Source organism: Paroedura picta, chromosome 1 (genome assembly GCF_049243985.1).
Source record: "Paroedura picta isolate Pp20150507F chromosome 1, Ppicta_v3.0, whole genome shotgun sequence".
Classification (NCBI taxonomy): domain Eukaryota; kingdom Metazoa; phylum Chordata; class Lepidosauria; order Squamata; family Gekkonidae; genus Paroedura; species Paroedura picta.
The window spans coordinates 22,580,608-22,599,578 of NC_135369.1; the positions used below are offsets into that span (position 1 = coordinate 22,580,608).

Here is an 18,971-nt window from a genome sequence, read left to right on the forward strand (position 1 = left end):
TACTTATACAGACTAGAATTTGCATCTGAACAAGTAGGCCCTAGGGTTACCAACCCTGGGTTAGGAAATACCTGCCGCCTTTCAGGGTGGAGCCTGGATAAGGTGGAGTTTGGGGATGGGAGGAACCTTGGTAGGGTATATAGCCAGACAGCCCACCTTCCAAAGCAACCATTTTCCCCATGGGACTAATCTTGGATGTTTGGAGACCAGTTGTAATTCTGGGAAATCTCCTGGCTCTGTCCAGAGATTGGTAACCCTTGTATGCCCTGTTCAACAACAGTTTAAAGGTAAAGGTATCCCCTGTGCAAGCACCATGTCATGTCTGACCCTTGGGGTGACGCCCTCTAGCGTTTTCATGGCAGACTCAATACGGGGTGGTTTGCCAGTGCCTTCCCCAGTCATTACTGTTTACCCCCCAGCAAGCTGGGTACTCATTTTACCGACCTCAAAAGGATGGAAGGCTGAGTCAACCTTGAGCCGGCTGCTGGGATCGAACTCCCAGCCTCATGGGCAGAGCTTTCAGACTGCATGTCTGCTGCCTTACCACTCTGCGCCACAAGAGGCTCTTCAGCAACAGTTTATGCTGGGATAAAATGTTGGCAAATTTCTAAAGTCCCACCCATGTTATTTTTTATTATCTTTTGTTTGCAACAACTCCTGTCCTACAACAGATTGGGAAAGGGAAGCTCAATAAAAAGAGGGGTCTGCTTTAAAGACTGACAAGATTTAAGACCTTAAGGTGGCACGGTTTCATTGAGCTGTCAGAGAGCAAGGAGACTACCCATCTGGCATTATAAGGATCTCACTCATTCAAGTAACTGAATTTACATGTCTATAGTTCTTCCACAGGACAACATTCTTGCCCATTAGTAAGGAAATGAGGGCCAGATGCAAATCAGATTAAGATGCCTAGTCTCTGCAACACAGCAGTGTGGGCATTTGGGTGGGCGGAGTTGTTTGCCTCCCATCCAACTCTCACCGAAGCCTTTCCACAGAGGAGACACAAAGTACTTTCAAACAGGCATCAAATGACTTTAGACTCCTCCAGAATCTCTGTGGTCCACAGCTGCGTTTTACATTTAGATTGCAAATGACATAGCAGAAGCCAGGGGAGATGACCTTTGTGAAGGTAAATTGCAGCTACAGGAGCCCTTCAAACAGCCTCAGGAAGAGGATCAATCAGCGAAACAACAGACAGGGAAGGTTAAAACCCTCCCCATCACCACAGGAGCAAACCAAGGGCAAATAGAGTCCGGTGGGGAGGTTAAAGTAGCCCACTCTCCAAAGTGGTCTTTTTCCAAAAGTCAGTGTAGTGAAAGCTGTATGTATGCAAGAATGTCAGCATCCTAAAGATTCCCACAAGCTCACAAAGGCTGGAGATCTTTGTTGTAACCAGAAACCCAGGGATCGGTTCTAGGAGTCTATACAAAGCATGTGCTCTACCATGCCTCTCTGTCCTACTGTTTCTCTGGGTCCAGCATTCCTTGCAAAAATCTAAGCAACAAAGTGGCCCAGTGGAAATTAGCTCATGTCCCCTTCTTCCCAGTTTAAAACGATTTATTCTTAGACCTAGCTGTGGGGGTGGAGAACGTCTGGTCTTCTTGAGTTACACCAAGCTCCAGTGACTCTTGAGATCACACAGCAACCCAAATGCTCTCAAAGATGTATTATTTTAAGGAACTGGGGCCCATTCCACACGCATTGGTTAATGCACTTTCAATGCACTTCAGAAGTAGATTTTCCTGCTCTGCACAGGAAAATACAGCTGCAAAAGTACACTGAAAGTGCATTATCCTACTCATGCAGAAAAGACCAAGCTCCACAAAGAGCTTTGTAGCATCTTAATATTGAATCTGCAGGTGTGTGTTGACATAAAGGTATCCCCTGTGCAAGGTAAAGGTATCCCCTGTGCAAGCACGGGGTCAAGTCTGACCCTTGGGGTGACGCCCTCTAGTGTTTTCATGGCAGACTCAATACGGGGTGGTTTGCCAGTACAAACAACTATTGTGGTCCCTGTAGAAGCTCCATTTCCCAAAGGCCAAACTCGGGTTGCCAGCTCTGAGTTGGGAAATTCCTGGAGATTTGTAGTTGGAGGGCTGGTTATAATATTACCCTCCAAAGCAAGAGCCTCTTGTGGTACAGGGTGGTAAGGCAGCCGACATGCTGTCGGAAGCTCTGCCCATGAGACTGGGAGTTCAATCCCAGCAGCCGGCTCAAGGTTGACTCAGCCTTCCATCCTTCCGAGGTTGGTAAAATGAGTACCCAGCTTGTTGCTGGGGGGTAAACGGTAATGACTGGGGAAGGCACTGGCAAACCACCCCGTATTGAGTCTGCCATGAAAACGCTAGAGGGCGTCACCCCAAGAGTCAGAAATGACTCGGTGCTTGCACAGGGGATACCTTTTCCCTCCAAAGCAGCCAATGTCTTCAGGGAAACTGGTCCTTGTCATCTGGAGTCTGTTGTAATTCTAGATTCCCAGGCTCTACCTGGAGGTTGGCAACCTTAGCTAAGCCAGTAAAGAAACTGAAGATAAAGCTGACTTTTTAAAATGCATAATCAGTCATTGTTGCTGCAATCAGGCAAACTACACAGGACTCTTCAACAGGCAGAACAGAAAACAGCAGAGATCCGAGAGTTAAAGTACAGATGCTCCCAGCATTAGCCAAATGCGGTTACAAGAGCCCTCCAAAACCTAAGGAGGGAGTGTACAAATGCAGAAAGGGTGGCCCTGGAGAGTTTAAGAATGCTTTTTGCCCGCTTGGCAGAAAGAGGTGCTTCTCTTTCAGACCATTGTGTACTTCCAGCATTCAACATGAGATGCAAAATATTTCATTTTCTTACAAATTGTGTACTACTTCCCTATATTCCTCATCACTAGAACTAGTCACCTTTTAGAACGTTTTAAAGATCCTTCCTAACCGTTGTAGGGGTTGGAGTAGAGTACACCTCCCCTCCCCTCCTCTGTCAGTGTGGACATGTTTAGAGTTGGAGGGTTGGATTTTGAGGGTGGAAACTGAGGAAGTTGTGGTTTAGGGAGATATAATGCCATTCATTCAGCTTTTAATGCAGCTACTTTCTCCAAGGGAGATCAATTATAATAGCAGGAGATCTCCAGGACCCGGAAGCTGGCAACCCCAGGAATAGAGAATTTTCCCCAGGCCAATTAGAATCATAGAGTTCGAAGGGACCTCCAGGATCATCTGGTGGCAGGAGTGGCCCAACTGTGGCTCCCCAGATGTCCATGGACTATAATTCCCAAGAAACTCTGCCATTTGACTGGGCTGGCAGGGGCTCACGGGAATTATAATCCACAAACATCTGGACAGCTACAGTTTGGCCGACCCTGATCTAGCCCAACCCCCTGCAGAATGCAGGAAACTCACTACTACCTGCCCATCCACAGTGACTCCAATTCCATGCCCAGATGATGCCCCCACCTCCCAAAAGAAAAACACAGAACCCCTGGACAGTCTGGCCTGGCAGAAATTGCTTTAGGATGCTTAGGGCTGATCCTGCGTTGAGCAGGGAGTTCGACTAGATGGCCTGTATGGCCCCTTCCAACTCTATGATTCTATGATTCTATGAAATTTGCCTCCTGACCCCAAAGTGGCAATCACCATTCCCTGAGCATGCAAGAAAGGGCCATAAGAGCCAAGCACCCACACAATCCCTTCTCCCCACCCACATGCAGTCCCAATTGCAGCAGCTTCTTCAGTGGTTCCTCACATTTAAGTTTGCTCTCAACCTTTCTCTAGGAATTCAGGGGAGCGCACATACACACACGGACACACAATCTCTACAACAACACTGATAGAGGATTGGCCACCTCTGTCTGACTCTCCAACCGATCGATACCTGACATCTCAGATTATTCCTATGGAAACACAGCACTACCTCTTCCCACTTTACCGGCTGGGCCAAGACTTATGGTAGATCCACCAGCTTTCCCCATCTGCCCGCTCCCTAAATCAAGAAGAGCCAAGGCTGTTCACAGCAGTAACAGGGGTAGTCAAACTGCGGCCCTCCAGATGTCCATGGATTACAATTCCCATGAGCCCCTGCCAGCGAATGGGTTTAAACTACAACTACAACGATATAGGCTAGATATCAGGAAAAAAATTTTCGCAGTCAGAGATGTACAGCAGTGGAATAGGCTGCCTAAGGAGGTGGTGAGCTCCCCCTCACTGGCAGTCTTCAAGCAAAGGTTGGATGCACACTTTTCTTGGATGCTTTAGGATGCTTAGGGCTGATCCTGCGTTGAGCAGGGGGTTGGACTAGATGGCCTGTATGGCCCCTTCCAACTCTATGATTCTATGATTCTATGAATTGATCCAATGTTCTAGATCAGAGGTAGTCAAACTGCGGCCCTCCAGATGTCCGTGGACTACAATTCCCATGAGACCCTGCCAGTGTGCCTACAGGGGCTCATGGGAACTGTAGTCCATGGACATCTGGAGGGCCGCAGTTTGACTACCCCTTGAATAAAAAGAGGGTGTTGGTCAGCGTGTGCAGAGTGCATTTTCCTGAGCACCAAGTAGCACCGTCCTGACGTATCTGAGAGAGAGCAGCTCCCAGCAAAAACCACGGAATTTTCATAGCTGAATGGGGATTTGAATCCAGGTCTCCCTGCTCTCGGTCTAATACTCAGATATACCCTACTGCCCTGACAGGATCTCCCCTCCTTGTGCCACTTTGGTACAGGCAGCAATAACTTTTTCCAGCTCTATGCCGCCTTATGAGGCAGAGCCAAAGGTTACAGGGAAAGTGATGGTGCTAAAAATCACAAGAGAAAACAGTTACACCCTAGAGGAAAGCGATAGTAAATCACAAGACCAGGAACAGATTGATACGAACACACGCACAGCAGCAGCAACAGCTGTTTCCCCCCCCACACTATCCAAAAAAAGGGAAATCTCTTTCAAATCAGTGTTCTTTCCTCAACAGAGAGGGAACTCAAACCTACTTCAAGATTTATTAATTCTACCCTAATTCCCCAGCCAGGAAAAGATGCAGCTCCTTAGCAGCGCTATTAGAAGGTGCTCTGCAGATGCTCAAAGGCATTATATTGTCACTTTACATACTTCCCACTAAAGCTGGCTGCTGTAACCATAATGAACCAAGTGACTCGGAGCATGTGCAGAGTGCTTATACTACAATGTAGCCACAGACATCTCCATCAGGTTTGATTTTAATGGAACAGTCTTCCAGGTCAGGATGATGCAGCTTCTATCTAAATTTAAATCCTGCAACTCCTTGTTTTACAAATTTAAGTCAGAGCTTGGTTGTCACCCGTCACACACCCCCAGAGATGAACACGAACTGGCCAGCTTTTAAAATATTAAGAGAGGAGACTTCAGGTGAGTTAACAAAACCAGAAAACTTACCCTTTGGCAAGCCAGCGAGCCATTCCCAGCAGCTTAATTCCTCAGTTGCCTGCAAAAGATCATTCCATCAGAAGCGGAGTTAGATGGCTAGGAGTCTGCTCAGGGAATTAAAACCACACGGTCCATCAGGAATATTCTGGGATTCCTGTAGAAGGACCCCAAACCGCTGTGACTCTCTCAATTTGAATATTGCCAGCAGCCTCCTCCTCCTTTTCCTCTTCCTCCTCTCTGTCCCAGCCTCCTAAGTCTGACACCAAACAAACCAGGAACAACAGCCTTCCCCCCCCACCCTCTTCAAGATCTGGAGTTAACCCTTTCTCCTTCTGGCCAGCAACTGTTTGCTTTCACAATCCTGATAGGCATTCCTTGCTTCCTTGCTTATCTTTTCCTTTCTCTTGGGACATACGTGGAGATATTAGTCTCAGCAACAGACAGTGAAGCTGGCAGGGCAAATAGGAGCTATTGCAGATCCCAAAGGGCTCGTGATACACCTGATGTTTTTGTGAGAGTATTTTTTTCCACAGGCCACACATTTTTGTGGGAATTGCTGCCACAGGATTCGGTCGTGGACACCAACTCAGAAAGCTTCCAAAGAGGAGTGGACAAAGTCACAAATGACTACTAATCATAGGAGATACCTACTCCCTCTAGTACTAGAGGTAGTAAATGCCTCTTTAAATCAGTTGCTGGGGCACATGGGCAGAGTGCTGCTGTTCAGGTAGTTATACCCCACTCAGGGTAAAGGACAGGATGTATAAGAAAAGGTTTGGAGGGAGTTACTGCTTAAGAACACACCAACTATGAACTTAAACACTTTCAGAACCCAAATTACTTCAGCACTGAAGTCTACTCATTGCTATCTTGGGGGAACCTGCTTCCTCAGGAGGCGGTTTGGAGGTTTTTAAGCAGATGCTAATTCTGTGGCTGATTCTGTGAATTTAGGCAAATGGTGTGAGGGTGGGCTCTTGTGGCCCTTCTTCTATGCCCAGGATAATTCTGATTTCCACTTTGGGGTCAGGGAGGAATTTTTCATCAGTCCATTTTGGCCCAGGGATCCTGGAGGTTTTGTGCCTTCCTCTGGGCACAGAGCAGGGTCCGCTGGGGGAATGAAGGCAGGGATGCCAGCTCCATGTTTGGAAATACCTAGAGATATGGGGAGTGGGGAATGAGGATGGGGTTTGAGGAGGGAATAGTCTTTAGTGGGTATAATGCCACAGGGTCCACCTTCAAAAACAGCCATTTTGTCCAGGTGAACTGACTGGTTGCCTGGAGATCAGTTGTAATAGTGAGAAATTTCCAGTAACCACCTGACATCTGGCAACCCAAAGGGAGGGTAGATGTGAATTTACTGCATTGTACAGGGGGGTTGGACTAGATGCCCTTTGGGACCCCTTCTAACTATTTCTATTTTCCCAGAATGCCACGATTTAGTCTTAAAGGGGCAGTGGCACATAAGCAAACATAAAACTCACACCATCTGTTATTCCTTTTTATACAGTCTTCTTATTTGTGGGCTTCCTAAAGGCAGGTGGTTGGCCACTGTATGAACATAATTCTGGAATGACTGGACCTTGGGTTTTTCCCAGCAGCATGGCTCTTCTTACACCAAACACTGTTATTTACCCATATATTCCAGGAACTGAACATCAGCTTCCTGCTGCCAGAGAGCAGAACAGACCTGCAGGTGGGCCACGCAAGGTAACCAGTACCTGAGGTTCCACCTGGCTGGGAGGAGGCATCCCCAGGAGAGAGAAGCCAGACTGCAAACAAGATATGATAACAGAGGTGAGGCCTTATGCCTGAGTCAGGACTGTAAACATCACACGGAGTTCTCACCCTGAGTACACAAACACAAGCCCCAGCACTAGCACAAACACACACAGAGATGGCAGGCAAGGCAAGCAGGGTGCTGCCTCTGCTCTCTGAAAGGTTGCCAGCTGCAGACTGGAAAATACCTAGAGATTTGGGGGATGGAGCCGTGGGAGGGAGTGATGGAAGCTAAGCAGGGAATAACTACCCTCCAACCATTTTCTCCAGGGGAACTGATCTTGCAATTGTAATAGAAGGAGATCTCCAAGTGCCACCTGCAGGTTAGCAAATCTAGACAAAGTGCTGGGGCTTTTTATTTCTTCAACAGGATGGAGAGAGTAAGCAGACAGAACTTTTTCTTCTTCCCTCCAAAGGGATACAACTCAGGGACACCTGGTGAAATTAGTGGGCAATATTTAATTCATGGATGGATAGACATTCCTGCTGTGAGACAATCCCTAGTTTTGATTAGTCTGAAAGAGGGTTAGGAAACGTGTGGAGAAGGAGGCCTATTGGCAATGATCACTAAACAGAGTCTCCAGTTTCAGGAGGAGGATACCTCTGAATGCCAGTGGCTAGGAGGCCATTGGTAGGGGAACCTGCAAGTAGACTGGGGGGTGGGTATTAGAAGACCATCACCAGAAACAGTATGTAATTTCCTTTGGTCTGATTCCTCAGAACTTATTTTATGTTCCTATTGCCCAAAGTTTTGAATGGGAGGTATCCAATGGAGGTAGCACCTGAACCCTACACCAGGTATGGTTGCCAGCTCTTTGTTTCCAGGCAAGGCTCCTGTGCCTTTAACTGTTATATGATGGGCACAAATTCAGGTACCACAGTGGGAAATGTTCCACCAGACGCATTTCTGATTTTGCAGCAATTTTTCATGACATAGGAACCCTACTGGGAAAATTTATTTTAAAGATGGCAATGCTAAATCAAGAAGAGTAGGCTTATATACCCTGCTTTTGACTGCCCATATACAGAGAAAAAAAGAACTTTTCCAAGGAAATTGGTACAAAAAATTTATGTATCAATAATTTTTTAAGGACCAACCAAAACGGTTTCTAGATATACTCCGTTTTCACAATTTTTCTTCAGTGGTTGATACTTTATACTCTTATCAAACAATTTTTATATATAAATAGGCCACCGGCTATTCCCCAATTGATTGACTGACATTCCCCACAATAGTGGTTAGGAGTGCAGACTTCTAATCTGGCAAGCCGGGTTCGATTCTGCACTCCCCCACATGCAGCCAGCTGGGTGACCTTGGGCTCGCCACGGCACTGATAAAACTGTTCTGACCAAGCAATAATATCAGGGCTCTCTCAGCCTCACCTCCCTCACAGGGTGTCTGTTGTGGGAAGAGGAAAGGGAAGGTGACTGGAAGCTGCTTTGAGACTCCTTTGGGTAGAGAAAAGCGGCATATAAGAACTAACTTTTCTTCTTCTGGGGCACTATATGCATGGGAATCCAGGAGAATCTCAACCAGATGTGCCAGATGCAGGGGAAGGAGGAGGGGATTATATAATTGGATGCTGCAAACAAGGGACCCTGCTGTGTTGCAGGAATTTTCCCTATCTCTATGGGTTTTACCTCAGGAGACAATGGCTCAATGGCAGGATACTCTGCAGAAGCCCTTCCTCTCCCGTCCCGTCCCGTCCCGTCCCGTCCCCTCCCCTCTCCAGGCTCCACCTCCAGAATCTTCAGGCATGCTACTTCCTAGAGTTAGTCACCTTAGTTTTATCACAGGAAAGACCATGCGGTGCTGTTCCAGTTACACAGCTAGAGGGAGGCATCACATGGCACCGTTTCATCAGGTCTCTTACCCCTGTCTCCAGTACATGCATTACTATGTTACATCTGACACACGGTAAGACCCCAGGCAAAACTGTGTCCAGGATTAGGGGCAGGCACTATGGTTGCCAAATTCAAACTGATCTCCAGACTACAGAGATTGGTTTCCCTGGAGGAAATGGAAGCTTTGGAGGGCACAGAGTCCATGACGCCAAAGGCCTGCGCACACCCTGCCCTTCCCAAAATCCACCCTCCCTAGGCATCACCCCCCCCAAATATCCAGGGATTTCCCAACCCAGCGTTGGTGACCCTAGTAGGGAACTCCGGCTGATGGGAAGCCAGTCACGGCAGTACCCACCTGAAAGGAAGAACTGTGGCACAGTGGCAGGCTATTTGCTTGGCATGCAGAAGGTTCCCAGTTGAATCCCCAGCATCTCCAGTTAAAAAGATCAGGAAGGAAGTGGCAGGCAAGCCCTTTTAGCCAAACCTCAGGACAGCGGCTGCCGGTCAGAGCGGACAAGGCTGACCAGGGATCTGACTCAATAACGTCATGTGTTCGTGAGACAGATTCATTGGCTGAGCAACACCATCCTTTAGAGGAAAGTCAGAAGGCAGGCATTTCAAGAATAGCTGTTTTGAAACTGCGGACGCTGAAATTAGGGCTTGAATCCTTCAGGGCATTTCTGCAGGTGGAATTGTTTGCAGCTGTGGAACACTAAACATTTCCCAAAGTGGCAGCATGAGGGGGGGGGGAGAGATTGGGGGCTGCAAGCCAGGAAGGAGGGGAGGAAGTGGCACTCTGTGGTTAGAAATCCTGTCTGCAGAATACTGGTGGATCCAAGCTATTGCCTAATCTTTTCTGGGAACAAATAAAACTGGCTTCAACTGAGATCATTTGACTGACATGTTATGGTTCCTCCCTTGAGAGAGAAAGCTCTTTTGCAGCTCCTCCTTTCCAGGGTCTTTTAAGGGGAGATGACCGAAGTCAAACTGGAGACCTTCTGCATGCAAAGGAGGTTGCCGTAGAGCTACGGGGGCTCTCACCTTCCTGCTCTTTTAATTGTTTTGTTTAAAAAATAAAATAAAATAAAAATTCCTCTCCTACCCTTTCCAGGTAAATCTCTCTCCCAGGACATATTTAACTGTTTAGAAGCCCTTCTGCAATGATCCTAAGAAGGCTGAGTCCGGCCAGCCGCTGCCATTATCTGATTCCCACCTTTTCAACTGTGCTTTTCTCAAAACCTGAAAAGCAAACAGGTGGCTCCCCAGATCTTTATAGAGTGTGACAAAGAGGGAGCACTGCCAAAGATTTCTCTGCTCACTGCTCAGCAAGGTACAGTCCACACCTTTCTTTAAAACCATCACAGCTCAGCTTCTGATAATGTGGAAGAGATTATAAAGCCAGGAGTGCTTTATTCCCACCAACATGGCCAGATAACCCCAGCCAGTGCCCAGACCAAAGGGTATTATATATCTATTTGCTTCCTGTATACCCTGTTTGTCTCCCCAGCGAGGATCCAAAGTAGCTTACGTTGCTTGTCTCTTCCATTTTAACATCACAACAACCCTGTGAGGTAGGTTAGTGACTGGCCCAAAGGCACCCAATATCCTTCCATAGCAGAAAGGGGATTCAAACCTGGGCCTTCTCAGATCTTAGTCTACCACGACACCACATTGGCTCTCAAATACGTGGGATTAAGGGGCCATTACTGTCACTTGCATCTGGTACTAATGTACTGAGTTCTCTGTTGAATTTCACATATTGCATCGTGCCGTTACAATCCCAAAAATGTTTCTGCAGATCAGTTTTTATATAATATGTAATGTAATTACCATGGCTACATGTTGGAAATCTAAGCCCTCCCTCCCTCCACCCCCCCCCCAAAAAAAACTAAAGAAGTTTTTATATGAAGTTAATGGAGTTTCAGAAAGCCCCCAGGCTCTTACCAGAAACAGCTGGTGACTGGAATAATGTACTTCACAAAACAGAAATGTCTGTGCTTGATATCTGATTTTTTAGCTAAGAATAATTTGTTTCTTTTTATATGTATTAGATAGATATTGTTTATCTATTTTATAATTTTAAAAGGGAATGTCGGATGGGATAGGATAGCCCGATCTCATTAGATCTTGGACGCTAAGAAGAAGAAGAGTTGGTTCTTATATGCTGCTTTTCTCTATCCAAAGCGGCTTACAATCACCTTCCTTTCCTCTCCCCATAACAAACACCCTGTGAAGTGGGTGAGGCTGAGAGAGCTCAGATATTACTGCTCGGTCAGAACAGCTTTATTAGTGCTGTGCTGAGCCCAAGGTCACCCAGCTGGCTGCATGTGGGGAAGGAGCAGGGAATCAAACCCGGCTCTCCAGATTAGAAATCCACACTCCTAACCACTACACAAAGCTGGCTCTAAGCAGGGTCAGGACTTGGAAGGCAGATTTCCAAGGATAGTTCTACAAAGGAAGGCAATGACAAACCACCGCTGCTTTTCTCTTATTTTGAAAGCTCCTTGCTGGAGTGATTGTAAGTCAACAGTGACTTGACACCCTATTTACATACAAGCACAGTTTTAAAAGGCAGCTGTGCAGACTGTATACATCTGTGTGACTTCCCCATTAGCTAGCCAGAACCCCCCCCCCATCCCCATTCCCCATTCCCCATTCCCCATTCCCCATTCCCCTGTCTTCAGACTTCAGGTCACAGGAGTCAGGGCCTTGTTGGTGATGGTGCTGTAGTTGGGGAAATCCTTCCTTCTTCAGACCCACCTGGCCCCTACCTTAACACCTTTCAGTCAATGGACTAGATCATGGGTAGTCAAACTACGGCCCTCCAGATGTCCGTGGACTACAATTCTCAGGAGCCCCTGCCAGCGAATGCTGGCAGGGGCTCCTGGGAATTGTAGTCCACGGACATCTGGAGGGCCGCAGTTTGACTACCCCTGGACTAGATCCTGAGGACAGCTTCTCAAGCAGTGGCGTTTGCACTAGCAGAAGGTTCCCTGCACCACAGCATAGGATCCAAAGCTCTCCTTCCCCTTTAACCAGGGACAGCCCCACTGTTGTTTTTTGTCCCTCCTTACCAGGATAAATTGCTTTCCAAATTTTTCCATTTGAAGAAAAAAAGATGAGTTTTATACCCCGATTTTCACTACTAGAAGAAGTCCCAAAGTGGCTTACAAACACCTTTCTCTTCCTCTCCCTGCTATGGACACCCTGCGAGGTACATGGGGCTGAGAGAGCTCTAAGAGAACTGTAACTGCCCCAAGGTCACCCAGCTAGTTGCTTGTGGAGGAGGAGTGGGGAATCCAACCTGATTCTCCAGATTAGAGGCTGCTCTTAACCATTACATCATGCTGGGGATATATGGTCAAAATACAGTGATCCTACAGAATCACCAGGGTTGTAGGCAGATGTATGTCTTCTGCATCATTATTTGGCGGGAACACTTCCTGCTTTGGGGACCCTGGTGAATTGCTGTGACCATTTTTGCCTTTGGTAGAACCTTTTTTAAAAAAAAGCCCCATAGCTGTTGGGTACCAGCAGTACACTCTCTCCCCTTCTACCACCACCCACAAACGCTCTGTCTACATAGCAAATGTGATTCAGGTTTGCATTGTGGATTAGAGAACTGGACTAAGATCTGGGCGACCCCAGGTTCGAATCCCCAGTGTGGGGGCTCTGTGGGGAATCTTGGGCCAGACACTCCTCACACTTTATCCAGATGATGCTGTCATGATAAAATGGAAGAGGGCAGAAATATATTTAAAGGGGCGCAAAAAGGCAGGGTATCAATATTTAAATAAATAAAACTGTTGTTAATAGCAACATACTCCAGCACAGTGTAGTGCCAGGTGTAGCTCACCCTCTCTCTTTACACTTCACATCCCCTGAAGATAGGAGCAATATGCTCTAGTTAATAAATATTATGTGATTTATTACCCTATTGATTGCATATATATATATATATATATATATATATATATATATATATATATATATATATATATATATATATATATATATTCCATTAGACCCCCCCAGCCATATGACCCTAATCCCATCCGAACGTAATAACATGAACAGCAGAGGTGTTTGTACCCTGCTTTTTATTACCAGAAGAAATCTCAAAACACTGAGCCAGGTGAGGCTGAGAGAGTTCTGAGAGAACTGTGACTAGCCCAAGGTCACCCAGCTGGCCGCATGTGGAGGAGGAGTGGGGAATTAAACTTACTTCTTCAGATTAGAGATCACTGCTCTTAAACACTTGGTTACCTGTTGCCATTCATCTGTAATAAGAATTGGCCTTTCTGTCCATATTTTTTCTTTATACCCTTGTTTCAATTGTATTTATGTCCTACAAGCATAACCACTAAAACCAATCCACGTTCCATTACCATGCATGTAAAGGGCGGCGGGGCGAGGGGGCGGGGAGAGGCGGTAGCATCCTTTTCCCAAGTTGGGGAAACGTTAACCCCACCCCTCCCCTTTTTATTCTTAATAGCAACACAAGTTTGCAACTATACTACCCTTCTGTGGTCAAACAGGATAGGGAGAAGGTCTTGAGACAAACAAGTGATAATTAAGGAAGGAAATGGAAAAATTATGTAGAAGGAGCTAGAAATGAGCCAAGTATGGGGAGGTGAAGGGAAAGAGGGAAATATCGCCTGCAACACAATGACTCCCTCTGTGCAAGGTCTGGCTGAGCCGGGTGCAAGGAAAGGAAGAGGGAAAGGCTAGACTACTGGGAAAATGACCTGCAGGCTGGCGATGACTGCAGCAGCCGTGCTGTCTTGCCTCGCTCCAGGGCTGGCTTGACATTATCAGCCGGGCAAATTTGCTGCGGTTTTGGAGAAAGGCGGATCTAGGCGATCTCTTGTTTGCTATGCTCAGACGGTCCTGCGCCCCTCGTGGCTGACGTCAGAACTGCATCTGAAGAACAACAAAATTAGATTCAGGTGGGTAGCCGTGTTGGTCTGAAGCAGCCACTAGGGGCTGAAGTTGGTCTTAAAGGTGCTATTGGACTCTAATTTTGTTCAACAAAACTAAATCAGAGTCCAGTGGCACCTTTAAGACCAACAAAGATTTATTCTGGTGCCTGGAGATAGGTTGTTAATCCCGGCAGATCCCCAGCCAACACTGGAAGGTTGGTTCCCCTAGGGGAGGTCACTTTTTAAAATATTGCGCAATGTAAGATTTTTATCTATTACCCAAAGTTTTGAAAATTAAGACTTCAGGGAGAAAAATTCCAGCATGCTTTGCTAGTTTCCAGTTTACAGGGAAATATTTATGCAGGGAAACTTCGACAAATTTAGTTCAGCTTTGACAAATTTAGTTCAGCAGTGGAATAGGCTGCCTAAGGAGGTGGTGAGCTCCCCCTCACTGGCAGACTTCAAGCAAAGGTTGGATTCACACTTTTCTTGGATGCTTTAGGATGCTTAGGGCTGATCCTGCGTTGAGTGGGGTTGGACTAGATGGCCTGTGTGGCCCCTTCCAACTCTATGATTCTATGAGATTTACTTCTTAATCTGCAGTCATAAAGAAAGTACTGTCTATTTTCCCTCCTCATTTCATTCCCTTGCAAGTGAAGAGAAATCCTTACATAGCCCACGGTCCTCCAATTCCAGATGGGTGCAGTTCAGAAAAAGTGGACTCTGGCTACGTGTTCTTATTAGTGGTCCCCACTCCCGTTTTAATTCAGAGCCCAGGAACTGTGTATGTATGAGATGGTATCGAAATCATATATGAAAGCGTACAGCTCCTCCTGGTGGACAAGATACCACACATCCAGCTAGCCAGTAACCCGACTGCTGTTGCAAGGTTTCCATTGGGAGTTCAGTGCACACACCATAAGATAGCCCTGCATTAAGGTTTTGTGGGGTTGTGCATTTTGGGTGGTGTTCGTGTGTCTGTTGGAATGAGGAGACATAGAGGATTCTGCTCCGTAAATTTTAATAGTGCTTATGCAAGAATATGGTTCTTGTCGGGGTTTTCCACGTCATCCCTTACTTTTTTTGCAACATACTGAGGTCTGGCGACACGTGAAGACAATGGATCGTAATCCCATCTCCCCTGCCACTGACATAGGCCTTGGGAAAACCACTTAACCACTATCTAGACCAGCCATTCTCAGCCTTCTTTTTTACCATGGTCCTTTTAGAGCCCTTCTCGGGATCCAGGACCCTCTGCAGTAGGCTGGCTGCTTGCACAATGAGCTAGACTAAAAAAGGCTTAAGCTAAGAGTGAACCAACTATACTCGATGTACCGTGTATGAGAGACAGATTTCTAGAACATACGGCCCAGAAAAGCTTGTGCGTTCATTACACCCCTTCTGCTATCGCTCGAGCAGTTACCGAGCTCATTTCAAGGTATGGGCAGTCACTGATTCTGACTTGGATAGCCCAGGCATGCATGATCCCATAAGATCTCAGAAGCTAAGCAGGGCCAACCCTGGCTTGAATTTGGATGGGAGACCTCCAAGGTTTTGGGCGGGGGGGGGGGGTAATTCCTTCCAGGGACAGCAAAGGTCATGACAGGAATCAGCAAACTGCCTTCAAACATCCCTTGCCTGGCTGCCCGACAATCCTAAGAGCTCCTGGCTACGCTACACACACCATGCGATATATAAATAATAAATAACAGGCAGTCATATACCCAGCCCTCCATGGCCTTAGTCCAGTGGTTCTCAACCTTCCTAACCCTTTAATCCAGTTCCTCCTGTTGTGGTGACCCCCAACCATGAAATTATGCAAGCGTTCTTTCACAGAAATTAAACCAAAACGGTGTGAAGATCCATTGTTCATGATTGTATAGAAATTGGGTTTTTCCTTGGAGTTTCTCAGTTCAGTTCTGCCTCTTGTCCCACCATGCCGATCTCGCTCTTTTCCGCTGCTCCAGACAGACAAACGCTCTATCTCGGTCTACCCTGCAGGGCTGTTGTGTGGATGGCATCCCCCCCCCCCAGCCAAGCTGCTTGCCTTGCCGCGACCCCTGTGAAAGGGTCGTTCAATCCCCAGGTTGAGAACCACTGCCATAGTTCCTCATGCCTGCAGGTATGCTGGTCTCCCTGTGCTCTACCATGACAGCCACACTCATCTGAGCTTGCCCGATTAGAAGCTGCCGCTCTTAACCACTACATGCCGCTATGGTGAGAGAAAGGGAAGGCAATCATAAGTCACTTGACTGAGACTCCTTTGGGCAGCGAAAAGTGGGCTATAAAAACCAACTCTCCTTCATATCCCAAGATTCTCCCTGACATAGAAAAGCCAAAAAACAAAGCCCTACTTTGCAGAATGTTTCCAGAAGGCATGGGGGCTCACTTTTGGAAAAGCTGCAGGTGGAAGAGAATTCCAGCATTCTCAGACATCTATCTACTCAGGGCAACCCCTTGCAGCTCTGCCTGGGCTCCCGGAGACTGCGTTTGCACAGACTGTGCTGAAGTGAGCTTTTGTCAGAAGCTGGGGGGAAAAGAATATGCTGGGTCCAGAAAACGGCAGGACATGGATGGTGTTAACAGCCTGAATCTGCTGTGTTTGGTATGTAGCCTAACTCAGAAGCAGAGTACATATTTCCAGGCAAAAGTCCCTCTTCTCAGGCATTCAGCATTGGGAAAGGCCCACCTCTGGGAGAGACTCTAGAGCAGGGGTAGTCAACCTGTGGTCCTCCAGATGTTCATGGACTACATTTCCCATGAGCCCCTGCCAGCAAACACTGGCAGAGACTCATGGGAATTGTAGTTCATGAACATCTGGAGGACCACAGGTTGACTACCCCTGCTCCAGAGAGCTATTTTCAGTTAATATAGTCAAGGTAGACCTTCCTCAGATTTTCTGACTTGGTGTTAAGGCATCTTGGTGTGTTCCCAGAGGGTTCCTAAGCAAGCCATTCCATATTCAGTTGTGTGGTTCTTTATTTCTGCCCCTGCTTAGGACTTACAGAAACTGAAAACAGTTTAAAGTCACCATAGAATGGTCTATATTAATACTGACCTACCTTGCAAGGTTGTTGTGAGATTGTTAGGGGGACACGCAGCTCTGTGACCGATGAATAGAGGGAGGAGGCCAAGCAAGGACATGGAGGCTTATAATCTTCTATATCCCCCAAAAGGGCTTTGAAAAGGGTCAGAATTTATTGATTATTCTGTTTTGAGTCTGGCTTTTCCCTTTAATACTCTCAAGGAACGGGCCTGGGAAATGCCAGCATGATGCAGTGGTTAAAGAGCAGTGGCCTCTGATCTAGAGAACTGGACTTGATTCCCTACTCTCTTAGATGACCTTGGGCCTGTCACAATTCTCTCAGAGCTCTCTCAGCCTCACCTTTCTCACAGGTTGTCTGGTGCGGGGAAAGGAAGGGTCCAGCTCTGCGAAGTGGGCTCCCCAAGAGCCACAACCCCCCCCCCCTTCATAAGGCACTGCAAGGCCTGCCTGTTTGCCACAGCTTTTAAGGGGGGGAGGGGGAGGGGGAGGGATTTGAAGCTTGCTATTTTATCATTGGTTTTAGCTGGGGATGTTTTTTCTATTATCGTGAACTGGCTTAAACCAAGAGGATATAGAGGTTCAAATAAACAAATAAACCCATCAGGGAAGAGGTAAGCTGAGTGCAGGATCCCTGGAAAGGACACACCTAGAGGAGCTTCTCACCTCTTTGGCCGACGGCTTCCCCAGCACGCCGAAGATTAGATTCCCGGAATGCAGGACAGCTGGCCCCAAATCTTTAGAGGCTGAAGTCTCTCCTCCAAGGCACATACAGTGAGGTCTGTAAAGGAGTCTCTCCAGCCGGACGCCATAGAACAGGCAGGGATCAAGGGGTGAGAAATTCCTTCTGGCCCAGGTCAGGGGCCACACCAGTTGGGCTTCCCCTGTCCATGGAGGTTCTCTTGCTCAACGCCGGAGCCCAATTCTTGTGCTTTTTGGTGCCCGTTCCATCCCAGAGGAGAGACCCAGTGGCAGTGAGGGGGTGAGGAATCCTGCAAAGTGCTGCAGTAACAAAAGCCACCGTGTTTGCTCATAGAAAAAGCCTACACGGGTTTTTCTTGCTGACACCACAGAATTCTCAGAGAACGGGGCTCCGGGTGGCAAGCAGCTGGGAGTTCTGGCCTGCTTTGCTCACAAATCAGCCACATTTAGACGACTAAATAAACAAGGGGGGCAGGGGGAGGGAACGTATAGCAGGGGCAAGCACACCATAGAAGTTTATTTTATACCCTGCCAGCTCAGGGCATCATACAGAAAGGTTTAAAAAAATACATAATAAAGTTAACGTATATGTCAATAACTTATCTGATTGATATGAGGAACTTTAAGACGGTTACTAAACTGGGGGGGGGGAGTCAATAAAGTTCTCATAGAGTTTTGTCTTCAGGGTGGACTTTCAAGCAGAGGCCAGCATTTTCTAGGTGTTATTTCCTGGCCTCAACCACAGGCCTGGTGGAACAGCCCCATCTTACAGGCCCTGTGGAACTGGTTAAGGTGCTGCAGGACCCTGATCTTGTTAAGAGTGTTCCACGGGGCCAGGGATGAAAAGGCCCTGTCCCTTGTAGAGGCCAATTTCACCTTTTGGGGGCCATGGACAAATCCTTAGTACTTGATCTGAGCATTCTTTGGGGGTGTAGTGGAAGAGACGATCACACAGATACAAGAGTCCAAGTCCGTTTAGGGCTTTGAAGGTGAACACTGGAGCCACCCATTCTGGCTGTAGAATGATCCTCCTGAGAAAATACAAAGCAAGTGTCTAGCTCTTGTTGGGTGCAAAAGTGTGGGAGGAAAATGCTGGATTCAGCAGCCAAAGGACTGCTGAATAAGATTTCCATTGGCCTGGGGAAGAACTCAAGTGCCCCCACGACTAGCAAAAGCATAATAAAAGTGACAAGTAACAAATTTTTAAAAATCAATGCTGCAAAAAAGATTACGCAAAAGCACAGTCGTTTACACAAGTGCGCAGGACTCAGCCGGTTGCATTGCAGAACGTGCCTTTGCATTTTAACT

At 47.1% G+C, this 18,971-nt stretch overlaps 1 protein-coding gene across 5 annotated transcripts in view; it reads right to left on the bottom strand.

Annotated features, from left to right (window-relative positions):
- The window catches only part of ARHGEF2 (Rho/Rac guanine nucleotide exchange factor 2), a 186,277-nt gene extending 172,514 nt beyond the window's left edge, over window positions 1-13,763 (bottom strand). For 4 of the 5 annotated variants that reach the window (XM_077326866.1, XM_077326894.1, XM_077326836.1 and 1 more), the window contains exon 1: window positions 5,385-5,618. The gene's annotated coding sequence lies outside the window, so the exon portion shown is untranslated. Of the gene's footprint in view, window positions 1-5,384; window positions 5,619-13,744 lie in introns of those variants that run through there. The other variant, XM_077326856.1, reaches the window with a different exon arrangement.
- Window positions 13,764-18,971: the final 5,208 nt, after the last annotated feature.